Below are 13,570 nucleotides of genomic sequence, written 5' to 3'. Positions count from 1 at the left end.
GCAGGCCAAACCTATTGATGAAATACACAAATATGCAAAATATTGTGAAGTTGAATTGGACAATAAGCAAAAGAATTTAGAGGAAAAAGTAATGTGGGCACAAGTAAAATTATAGCAAAGTAGTGTGTTACGTAGTACGTAAACACAACCCTGTATGCGGGCACACTTGTGTAGCTCAGCGTGGCTGATTCAAAAGAAAGTTCAAATCCATAAGTTTGCAAAATTTGCGTATATTTAGTAAGTTCAGAAGTTCATTATACGGGGCGTTACATCACGCCATGTATTCAATTGAAAGTAATCCAATAACGTATGTTTCAAAGTATGCTCCGATGCATTTCGGACTCGTGTAGTCCTTTGTCAAGGAGCACTCTGGGAAGGATACAACAGCAGCATTTTAGATCAATGAGAAATGGACGGCAGTAAGGTTGTGCACATGCGGTGAAAATGTGACAAAAAAGTGAATACATGCGGTTGAGAAAAGATATGGTTTCCTAATCATGCGATCATTGTGAACAATGTGAGTCCGTGATTCTAAAAACGTGTGATTGGGAAAACATGCGGGCATAAGAATAAATCAGGGCGCTTTTTAGTGCATGCAGAGAGTTAAATAAATTATTAGACCCAGTGATGGTTTGTGATGTTACCCTAATCAGAAGTACGAAAATACGAGAAATGTGAAAAATTTAAAAGAAATGTGAAAAATTTAAACGTGGATAATCATGCAATGTGAAAGTATCTTACGCTTCCACATCAGTGTACAGCTCACATCGGTGCTGCAAGGAACGATGAAACAATCCATTAGCGGTTGTAAACAAGCGAAAGCGCTTGGAAAAACGGTAAACTAAACCGACAAGCGGTCGTAGTGACTTACTGTGGAGTTTCAAAGAAGTGAACTACGTGTCTCGGGCTTCGCGTAGGTACTGCGGAGTTCGAGGGGAAAGTGTTGGGTGATAGAAATAAAGAAAAGACATCCCAGTGAAGGAAAATCAAAGCGGCCATCATGTGATGGTAAAAGTGAAACACCGTGAGATGTGTTACAATGACATTACAACAACTTGTAAAAATGACAATAAACATGCAGAATGCGGGTGCAACGTATCAAGCGACCATTTCCAATACCAGGTACTTCAGTTGGGCTATACTGTGGTGCGCCTCGTTGAAATGTGTGGCCAAAATAGACTTGGTGTTCTTGGTGCGAATGTTTGATTTGTGTTCGTTAAGTCTGGTCTTTATTTTTCTGCTGGTTTTGCCAACGTAGATCTTTCCACACGGGCATTTCAGTAAGTAAATCAGGTTGGCTGAGTCACAGGTGGCATCTACTTTTAAGGGGATCGCAAATCCTTTCATCGGGTGATGGATAATATTGCCTCCAATTACATTGTTACAATTATTACAATGATGACAGGGTCGTGTGCCAGTGTGTTTCCTCGGTCTGTCAGTGGGTTTTGATGGCCACACATTTCAACGAGGCGCACCACAGTATAGCCCAACTGAAGTACCTGGTATTGGAAATGGTCACCCATTGTGAGGGCAGAGACAACAATAAAACCCTCCTACAACGCGAGACATCGTGGATTTACAAACTCCAATCTCTGAAGCCCTTCGGGCTTAATGATCGGACTGAATTGAGTTGCTACCTGTGATCAGGTCGCTTGATACGTTGCACCCGCATTCTGCATGTTTATTGTCATTTTTACAAGTTGTTGTAATGTCATTGTAACACATCTCACGGTGTTTCACTTTTACCATCACAAGATGGCCGCTTTGATTTTCCTTCACTGGGATGTCTTTTCTTTATTTCTATCACCCAACACTTTGCCCTCGAACTCCGCAGTACCTACGCGAAGCCCGAGACACGTAGTTCACTTCTTTGAAACTCCACAGTAAGTCACCACGACCGCTTGTCGGTTTAGTTTACCGTTTTTCCAAGCGCTTTCGCTTGTTTACAACCGCTAATGGATTGTTTCATCGTTCCTTGCAGCACCGATGTGAGCTGTACACTGATGTGGAAGCGTAAGATACTTTCACATTGCATGATTATCCACGTTTAAATTTTTCACATTTCTTTTAAATTTTTCACATTTCTCGTATTTTCGTACTTCTGATTAGGGTAACATCACAAACCATCACTGGGTCTAATAATTTATTTAACTCTCTGCATGCACTAAAAAGCGCCCTGATTTATTCTTATGCCCGCATGTTTTCCCAATCACACGTTTTTAGAATCACGGACTCACATTGTTCACAATGATCGCATGATTAGGAAACCATATCTTTTCTCAACCGCATGTATTCACTTTTTTGTCACATTTTCACCGCATGTGCACAACCTTACTGCCGTCCATTTCTCGTTGATCTAAAATGCTGCTGTTGTATCCTTCCCAGAGTGCTCCTTGACAAAGGACTACACGAGTCCGAAATGCATCGGAGCATACTTTGAAACATACGTTATTGGATTACTTTCAATTGAATACATGGCGTGATGTAACGCCCCGTATAATGAACTTCTGAACTTACTAAATATACGCAAATTTTGCAAACTTATGGATTTGAACTTTCTTTTGAATCAGCCACGCTGAGCTACACAAGTGTGCCCGCATACAGGGTTGTGTTTACGTACTACGTAACACACTACTTTGCTACAATTATTGGACGTATTCTGGCTAGTTACGTCACCTGTTGGAGCACCTTTATCTTTTTTTCACCATATCAACCGCCCCGTACAACTTGTGTTTATTTCACATTGCTGTGCGCCTAAGCCTCTTCTTTAGTTCGATATCTACACAAGTAAAATTAGCAATACAACAAGAACTTCAAATGAAAGATATTCAGACCCAAGGAGATGGAAAAGGTAGTAAACCTAGGGGAAAATATAACCGAGATGAAGCAAAAAATTTCCTTGTCATGGGTGCGGTGAGTTGGGGCATTGGAAGAACGAGTGTAAGGCTGTATTAAATAATAATGTACAAAATAATAATTTGAATTCACAGACGCAGAATGAGGTATGAAAAAAGCAGCAACAACAGGTAATATAAAACCAGTTACCATTGGCTCCTATGCCAAACCCTGGGAATCAGCACACATACAGTGTAGATACCACAAATTGGGACGGAAGTGGTAACATGGACACAGTGACACCCCAATTTTTGTTGAGCGACTCATACTTTGATGAAGACAGTTTCTGACCGTGCTTGAGGGGGGAGGAAGAGGAGTGCGTACTTGGTGCATCCTTGCAAGTAGATCAGTCAGGTCAATACATTGAGGGAATGGTTGAAGGAAATAAGGTTACCTTTCTGTTGGATACTGACGCTACCCGTTCTACTGTGAGAACAGCAGATGTACCAAACCTACCCCTCTCGGGAGAAGTGATCCAAGTAGTGGGCATTTCTAATAGACAAATTAGTACTCCAGTTACAGAACCAATGGAAGTCAAAATAGGCAATTTCAGAGAAATGCACAAATGTATTGTATGTGACTCCAGTCCAGTAAACCTATTAGGTAGGGATTTGTTGTACAAAATGAATTGTACTATCTTTTGTACACCAAATCGTGTTGAAAGTCAAACCCCAGATGAAGATTGAATTTATAAAATTATGTTAGCAAAACAAGGAACTCAAAATAAAAAGTTCACTTTAGAAGACTTACCAAAGAATTACAACTAGGGCTCCCGGTTTTCCGTTTTTACGGATTTATACATATAAATACAGACGGAAATCTATATTTCCTATGTCTGTATTTATATTTATAAACGGCAAAATACTAGTAAATTTGGCACACTGGCTACGGGGTATTGCTACTGACGGGGCACTTCGAATGGAAGATAAGGCGCGATTAGATAAGATAAGGGCTTTAGAGAGCAGCAGGGCGCCGAGTAGAAACAAAGGGACGCTGACAGATGGTAGCAAAGTTTTGCTAATGGACTTGGGCACGTAGCACCCGTGTAAAAGGCAGCTCTCACAGGGGGTAGACACTGCCTGCATTCTGGTTAGAAGGGGAGAAATAAACAACAAAGACCCGTTAACTGTCTTTTTAAAGGAAATTCCCCTCTGCCTTCTGTGATTAACAGGGCCATTAGCGCGTGAAAGCGCTACCTAATGGCCCTGCACATGCCCTGTGACTTGTCTCCAGTTACCTGTCATCAGGCTGCACGCCGATCACAGGGCTCAAAGGAATGCAACACCCCTTCACCCCCCTCCACCCCAACCCCCATCCCCCTTCGTCCTGTGTCCAAGCCGCTGCTGCAGCTTGAGCTGTTGTTTCTGGCGTCTTATCTGACAAGCACACGTTTTTCACAGGTCTTCAAAGGAGCATTTATATTACTTAGAGAGGTTTTGTTAACTGATTCCAGTATCCCATGTGTTCTTAATCTGCCTATTCACTATTTCTTACTTTTTATTTTATTTTTACTGCCACAGTGGGGAAATGCATGTAGTGAAATAGTGAAAAAGCATCTCACAAGTAGGGACCACACAATTCCCCCCCTCTCCAAAAAAAAAACACTGACCATTTTTTTCTGTTTACAGAGTCTGCAAGAGAACATTGTGTTAAGAATATATTATTACTTAATTTTAATTTTTGTTTAATTTAGTCATTAATGTTGGTTTCCCAGAGCTATGACATACTGCTTGGTTAGAATCTTTTAAACCTGATAACTATTTTCCTATGAGGGCATTAATTTTTAAGCGTTGAAAGCAAGTTTAACTGTTTTACAAATGTGCACGCTTTTGTTGCACTTGCATACTGTGACTATTATTGCGTAGCCTCAAAATCAGTGCTCAGCTGTTGAAGCACCTATTCTTCCACATGCAAACTGGTGCCACGTGAACCTTAACAAGCATTGGCATAGCCAATAGGTCTCGCCTTTGGGACGTTATAAGTCTTTATCCATGTAATAGTTGATATTGTTGCACCAAGGATATTGTGCTGCATAACTAAATACTTATAAAGTCCCAAAGGCTAGACTTATTGGCTATGCCAATGCTTGTTATTTGTTTTCTAGTACAATATAGACTATATTGTACAAGAAAACGAATATAATTGTCAATTTAAATAAATGTGGAAAAATACTAGCTCTAGCGTCGTCTTTTGTTTGTGCCAAAAATAAATGTGGATAAATACAGAAAAAATGGCCAAAAAATAAATATGGATAAATACAGACGGAAATGGCAAAAAAATAAATACCATAAAACCGGGAGCCCTAATTACAACATACGGTAGATCCTAAAGTGTAGGATTTCACGGGAAAAGATGTAGGATTAATGGCAGATGTTGACCCAGTAAAAGTGACAGTAAAAGAAGGTGCAGTTTACCCAAATATTCGACAGTACAAAATGAGCCCAGAAATAAAAGCAGGAGTTGCACTACAAATAAAATGTCTAGTTGAAGCAGGTATCTTGCAAGAAATAACGAGCAGTCCATGTAATTCACCCATAATTGGTATTAAAAAACCGAGCGGAAAGTACAGGGTCGTACAAGACCTTCGCAAAATTAATAAAATTGTTGTCCCATGTTGTCCAGTTGTGCCAAACTCTGCTGTGATTCAGTATCAAATACCGTGGGCAGCAGGTTGGTTTACTGTAATAGATCTATGCCATGCATTTTTTTCCATACCATTACATCTAGATAGCAAGTATCTTTTCTCGTTCAAATTCGACGCCCATATATACGTTTGGAATCGCGTCCCTCAGGAGTACACGGAAAATCCATCAATTTTTAATCAGATTCTGAAAAAGTGCCTTGAATCTCTGATATTGCCTGGACAATCAGTCCTGGTGCAATATATAGATGATTTGTTGGTGGCATCTAAGAATCGAAATGACTGTGTTACTGATACTATTGCTTTACTGAATCATTTAGGTAAAGGGGGACACAAAGTATCACCTGAGAAACTGCAATATTGTACCACATCAGTGAAATATCTGGAGCACCAAATAGAGAGAGGTGTCAGAAGGGTTACTTCTGAAAGAATCAGAATATTCAAAACATGAGTCTACCTCAAACGCAGAAAGAAATCAGAATGTGTCTGGGAGTTGTAGGTTACGGCAGGCAATGGATTTTGGGATTTGCAGTCCTAGCAAATCCATTGATACAAGTGACAAAGAAAAGAGCAAAAGACCCAGTAGAATGGGATGATGAAAGCATGTCATCTTTCCTAAAATTACGAGATTGTCTGTGTTCAGCTCAAGCATTAGGGATGCCTGACTATTCAAAAGATTTTGCTTTGTTTTGTGATACACAAGACAATTGTGCACTTTCAGTTCAGACTCAGACTCATGGTCTGATGAGACCTCCTGTTGCATATTTTTCTCCTACACTGGATCCAGTGGCAGCAGCATTGCCAGGATGTCTGAAAGCAGTAGCAGCAACTTGCATGAGTCTTGATCAAAGCGAGTCCATTATTAAGGGACACCCAGTAACTGTATATGTCCCACATGCAGTTGTGAATTTATTGTCCACATCTAAAACTCAGTACCTAACACCTAGTCAGCTGACTAAGTATGAACGAATCCTTGTAGGTGCAGAGAATGTGACTATTGCTAGGTGTAATATTCTGAACCCAGCAACATTATTACCTGATTCGCACTTTGCAGAAGGTAAAGATGAGATTGAACACAATTGCATTGATCTTACAGAATACTGTACTAAATTTTGCCCAAATATAAGAGAAGAGCCACTAATAAATTCAAAACATGAGCTATTTGTGGATGGTTCATGCATGCGACATGGGGAAGAAGGTTTGAGTGCTGCTTATGCTGTTTGTAATCTATGGGGTCCAGTTGAAGCATCATATTTACCTGGAGAGGTAGCTGAACTAATTGCATTGACAAAGGCCTGTAAAATTGGGAACAATTTGATAGTGCCTATTTATACTGATAGCCAATATGGCTATGGAGTGGTGCATGATTTTGGCCAACTCTGGATGCAAAGGGAGTTTCTGACTTCATCAGGTACTCCTATTAACAATGGAATTTTTGTGAAAGACTTGCTAAAAGCAATCCAATTACCAGAAACAGTAGCTGTGGTCAAGTGTGCTGCTCACCAATCTGGCAAAAACAGAGTGACATCAGGTAATCGATATGCTGACCTGTTAGCTCATTATTGTGGCAAAAATAAAATGGCAATAAACAAGAAAATTGAAACAAAAGGAAACAGCTGCCAACTTATGTTGCTTGAGAGAGTGAACACGTGGGAAGAAGTGAGAGATTTACAAAATGATGCAGAACAAAAAGAAAAGGAAGGATGGGCAAAAATTGGTTGTCAGAGAAGGGCTAGAGATGGTGTCATTGTTTACCTTGATGAAAGGCCTGTGTTGCCGGACTGTATGCTTGCTCCTATGGCTAGAATGTACCATGGTGATTCTCATTTAGGACAGCATGCCATGACTAGATTATTCAGACAAACTTGGTTCAATGCAAAGTTTAGGAATGTTGCAGAGAGTCTTTGCCATAGGTGCTTAATTTGCCAACAAATGAATCCTGGGAAGAAAACTGTAGTGTTGCCAGGAAAGATTGGAAAAGCAGAAGGTCCTTTTATTCATCTTCAGATTGATTTTATTCAGTTACACCCTTGCAGAGGAATGAAGTATGTTCTTGTTATTGTCTGTCTATTTTCAAAATGGGTGAAAGCTTACCCTACACATAGGAATGATAGCATCACAGTAGCAAAACTACTACTTAGAGAGCTCATACCAGGTTTCGGTTTACCAGTAACAATTGAATCAGACCGAGGCAGACATTTTAATACTGAAATAATTAGTCTAATCTGTGAAGCATTTAAAATTAAGCAAAGTCTGCACAGTGCATACCGCCCAGAGGCTTCTGGAGTGGTAGAACAACTGAATGGCACAAACAAGTCAAGATTGGGAAAGATTTATGAATCAACTCAATTAGAATGGCCAGATACTTTACCTCTTGTTCTGATGGGACTCAGAAGCATTCCAGACAGAAACATAGGCTTGAGTCCTCATGAAATACTCATGGGAAGAGCAATGAGGCAGGCATGGGTGCCAGGACACAAGCTGATAAATATATCTGATGACTTAGTACTAGAGTACTGCAAAGAACTGGCTGACCAAGTGCGTTCTATCTCTCATCCGGGTTGAAGAAGACGCTGTCACCAGAGAATCAACTCCAGCACATGATCTGATTCCAGGTGGCTGGGTTGGGATAAAGAACATACACAAGAATCTTGCCTAGCTCCAAGGTGGGGAAGGCCAAAACAAGTGATATTGGTCACCACTACAGCAGTAAAATATAAAGGAATTCCCTACTGGATTCATGCAAGTCATACTAAAAGAGTAGATGAACCGAATGAAACTGAAACTGAAGGCTGTGCAGCTGAGGAGTCTCAAGAAAGTGATTCGGAAGTAGTTGATGGTGAACAACCAAGCACCAGTCAGGATGAATGGATTCCAGTGATTGACATTCCTGCAGATATTGTAAGAACCAGAAGCCAGACTTATTTAGATAGACAGAGTGATAGTGAGGATGAGTCAGGAATAGAAGAACATACTCAGATTACAGAAATCAAAGCCAATAGTACTTCTGAGGAGGAACAGATAAGGAGAGATCAATGTACTCAGACATTCCAGATACCTGTCACAGTTCCAGAGTCTGAGGAGGGACAGATAGGTAATAGAGCAAAGGCTCATGAAGAAGAAAAACAAGAGATCGAGATACCTGAGCAGGACCAGATAGATGTAGAAAAATGTGTTCAGGAAAAAGAAAGTGAACCAAATCAAAGTCAATTACGGAACACTCCTGAACAAGGCCAGATTAGCATCCATGCCGAAGAAGCAGAAGCAAGACCTGGACCAAGTCAGATAGAGAGGGATACAGATGACGAAGATGTACAAATTGTGCCACATCTGAACGAGAATAAAAGAGCAATTGAAAAAAAACAAAGCACAGTGCGAGCTAAAAGACTCAGAAAAGGAGATAAGTGTAAAAGCCTCCACTCACCTGAATGCCCAGGTTGTTCAAGTTGATAGACGTGAAGCTAATTCTCATCTGCCCCTAAGACCCTGACCCCAACTGACTGAATAGTACAACACAACAACAATAGGAGAGGTAGGGAAAATCAGGGACACTCTCTCAATCCCCAGTTTAGAAACAAATAAACAAAAACAGAGAGGTCAGATCAATCTCTGAAAACCACAAAGACGGAGTCAAATAAGGTTCACACACCCACTTTAGGTGGGAAAGAAAGCCCTCACACACCGACCTAGTCAGTGTCATGCTTCATCATCGGGCCCCACCAAAGAGGCCGAGTGCCTCTTTGGTGTGCTGCGACGCCAGAAAGACTGCGGAGCTGGTTGTGTGAGAAGGGCGTGCTGTGAAGTGAAGTTAAAGTTAAAAGTGCCTGAAAAAGGTATCAAAAAAGTAAATTTTAATAAGTGATCCCTTTAGGCACAGAACAAAGAGTATTATGTGTCTGAATTTAGCTGCCAAGGTATTAGGATTGGTTAAATTCAGAAATACTTGTATTAGTCATATCAGTCAACATGTTTCTGCCATATGGGTGGTTTCAATTTACCAAGGCATTCGTCAGGACTAAACCCCGGCGGTATGGACTCTCTAATCGCCCACCCTAACCTGGGGACGTGAAAGTGAAAATTATAAAAAGGTGAAAAAGTGCTTAAAAAAGAAGAGCAGGTTGCTCATTCAAAAAATACTCCAGATTGTGGAGTGTTTCAGCACCTGTAACGTGAAAGACATAGACAAACAAAAGACAAACATACATATTATTAATATCAGCCTTACTGTTTGATCATAGTGCTCCATAATATGTGGCATATGTGGTGTTCCCAAAGTAAACACTAATTTTTAACACTATCCGAATAGCCCTGAGGGGATGATATCGAATAGCTCTGGGAGGTGAAGTGCTAGAGGTGTCTATTTAAAAGAATTAATCTAGAAAGGGTTAAAAACACGATCTGTGTACTCCTTATGAAGGGATCAATGGACCAAAAGGTCTGTGACCCCTCACGATGGTATCTCAAACTAATATCTCACTTTAAAACAGGGCGCTACTTGCACGATGGGTCTCGGGAGGGGGGATGAGCGAACCTGGCACATCCTGTAAGGAAAAGAGGTATGGTTGAAAATACCATGTACACGAGTAAACACTTAGCTTGTTTTTGCAGGATTTCAGCGATCTTGACAGCGTGGTGTACTCACGCCCTCAGCGCTTTCAGCCCACTGTAAACCTAGCTGTTGCCTCAATACCGGACCCCGAAGATGAAAAACGGGGCCGGTAGCTGAGTGTTTAAATGTTTTCAAGCTGCGCGTCCTGCTCTTCCGGGTGGGCGTGTCCCGCCAGACCGAGGCTTGGAACACGCCCGCCCTGCCTGGGGAGGCGCGGCCGGGATCCAAAAGAAGGCTTGAATGCCATAACCAATCGGATCAGCGTGTGTGTCGGTAGCACAAGATCGCTGAAATCCTGCAAAAACAAGCTAAGTGTTTACTCGTGTACATGGTATTTTCAACCATACCTCTTTTCCTTACAGGATGTGCCAGGTTCGCTCCATCCCCCCTCCCGAGACCCATGGTGCAAGTAGCGCCCTGTTTTAAAGTGAGATATTAGTTTGAGATACCATCGTGAGGGGTCACAGACCTTTTGGTCCATTGATCACTTCATAAGGAGTACACAGATCGTGTTTTTAACCCTTTCTAGATTAATTCTTTTAAATAAACACCTCTAGCACTTCACCTCCCAGAGCTATTCGATATCATCCCCTCAGGGCTATTCGGATGGTGTTAAAAATTAGTGTTTACTTTGGAAACACCACATATGCCACATATTATGGAGCACTATGATCAAACAGTAAGGCTGATATTAATAATATGTATGTTTGTCTTTTGTTTGTCTATGTCTTTCACGTTACAGGTGCTGAAACACTCCACAATCTGGAGTATTTTTTGAATGAGCAACCTGCTCTTCTTTTTTAAGCACTTTTTCACCTTTTTATAATTTTCACTTTCACGTCCCCAGGTTAGGGTGGGCGAATAGAGAGTCCATACCGCCGGGGTTTAGTCCTGACGAATGCCTTGGTAAATTGAAACCACCCATATGGCAGAAACATGTTGACTGATATGACTAATACAAGTATTTCTGAATTTAACCAATCCTAATACCTTGGCAGCTAAATTCAGACACATAAGACTCTTTGTTCTGTGCCTTAGGGATCACTTATTAAAATTTACTTTTTTGATACCTTTTTCAGGCACTTTTAACTTTAACTTCACTTCACAGCACGCCCTTCTCACACAACCAGCTCCGCAGTCTTTCTGGCATCGCAGCACACCAAAGAGGTACTCGGCCTCTTTGGTGGGGCCCGATGATGAAGCATGACACTGACTAGGTCGGTGTGTGAGGGCTTTCTTTCCCACCCAAAGTGGGTGTGTGAACCTTATTTGACTCCGTCTTTGTGGTTTTCAGAGATTGATCTGACCTCTCTGTTTTTGTTTATTTGAATAGTACAACAGCCAAAGGGGGTCACAATTTCAAGGGAAGGAGGAATGGATAAAATAATAAACAGAGAGACACTCCTGGACGGTATCTTCTATTAGGCAACCTGGTCGTCTAGGATGGTGTCTATTATCAAAGGAGAAGAACAGAGAAACAATGTAAAATAACATCAGATCTGCTTATAATAGCGTATTATTATCCTACTTTAACTTTTATGTACCTTTCAAGTCTGATTATATCTCATCAGACTTTTCCTAATGATTTAAGAACTTTGTTTCTTTTTGATCATCACGATTCTGCAAATAAACAATGAAACATACCTATTATTAATAGAGAATCAGTCTTTCTAGGTTTGATGTATCCAGAACTGCTTTTCTAACCCAATACCAACCTTAACTAAATAAGAGCTGCCATTCAAAGTGCACCCAAAGTTTTTACAATAAGAGTCTATTTCTCTATTGTCCATATATCACCAAATGTTCCATGTAAATAACAGCTGCATAACACCAATGTCCTGTATACATGGATGAATGTGGCACAAGTTCAGCAATCCTCTGTATTGCGCCCAAGAAAATGCAACAAAGAACTGAATAACAACAAGTTAGATCGTAATCTCCAAGTCTGTTCAATGCGCGTTATTTCTTCATTATTAGTTCGATGTACTTACAGATATTTTCTCTACGATCTCTAGAGTCCACTCGCGAGTGCCTTCAAAAAGGTTTGGTCTTACTTTTTTGTTGCAGGGGAGGAGCGGTAATCACGGGGAACACAGGACGCAGGAAGGACAAGCTCACGCCTCCGAGGGAAGGAAGGATCAGCCGGACCGGAAGAACATCGCCGACTGTAGCCCCTTTGCCAAGGACGCTTCAGGACAAATGCCGGAACACTGGAGGAACTTCGAAGACGCTCCCGAGCTGCAGGTGAGTAGAGAGGAACGCAAGCGCGCTTTAGCTGTGGAGCAGAGTTTATATAGGATTTGAGTGGGTGGGGTCACTTTATAGCTGGCAATGTAAAAGGACGCTGGCACGTGTTTCTCGATCCTTCTAACTGTCATCTTGGTCCATGTGAACAACGTGTAGCTTCATGCAAATGCTGCATGTTGTTTAAAGCAGAGAGGATGTACCAATCAAACACTGGCAAATACAAATAAATCCCCAATACAAACAGTACTTGAACAAACAACCATTGGCAATTAAAAGATTACTTGGATGGACAAAACATTGGCATTAATTCACAGTTCTGTAATTCAGGTTTAACAAGAGGCCAACCTTGACCAATGGTAAATAACAGATATGTAATCAGAATGTCAATGAGTTGACGGGAGAACCCTAACAATAAGTGGCCTGGTTTTATCAAAAGATTGAAATTTTGCCTTAAATCAATAAATGAGAACCAGAGCAAGTAAACGAAATATCAAGTCAAACTGGGCTTTCCACAGAACAACCAAGTAGGAGAAGTCCTTGTTTGAAAAGACTGAATAATAAGTTCAGAGGCCCTGAATGGACCTACGTCATCCTTGAAGATTTTGAAATTTTAGAACTGAGTGATGAAAGTGATGATGAATTAATTGATGATCCAACAGACGAAGAAGTGAGACCAACTTGAAAGATTTCACAGGTTGAAATTCTATGAAAAGTCTCAAAGAGGGGCTAAGTCTCCTTAGTCGAAAAATGACTTATCATACTGTTAATGGTAAACCGAAAAGAAACTGTTTAAAAACATGCTGTAGAATGTGCACATGTATTGTAGTAATAGTACTCATAATATAGTTAGGACTGACAGTAGCTATTCCTTACCTAATGGATAAAAGTGAGAAGAATAACACGAGTAGTCATGAGAAAATAGTTGTGCCTGAAAAATTAAATATACATGGAAGAATAGATAGTTTTAGGCATCAAAGAGTAGAATTAGAAGCATCAGTTGAGGAAGAATTGCATTACGATAAAGTTAGAAATAGAACACACTTGAACGCATTCCCAAATCTGTTAGTACATTATGTAGAGGCAATGGAAATAAGTGATTGCTATGTTTGTATGAAGCTACCATTGTCTGTAGCAGAAGGTGTCACTTATCACCATTTGCCCCTGACTTATGGTATTAC

The sequence above is a fragment of the Lissotriton helveticus genome, chromosome 8, assembly GCF_964261635.1.
Source record: "Lissotriton helveticus chromosome 8, aLisHel1.1, whole genome shotgun sequence".
In the NCBI taxonomy this organism is placed as follows: domain Eukaryota; kingdom Metazoa; phylum Chordata; class Amphibia; order Caudata; family Salamandridae; genus Lissotriton; species Lissotriton helveticus.
Note: the sequence above shows the minus strand (reverse complement) of the source record.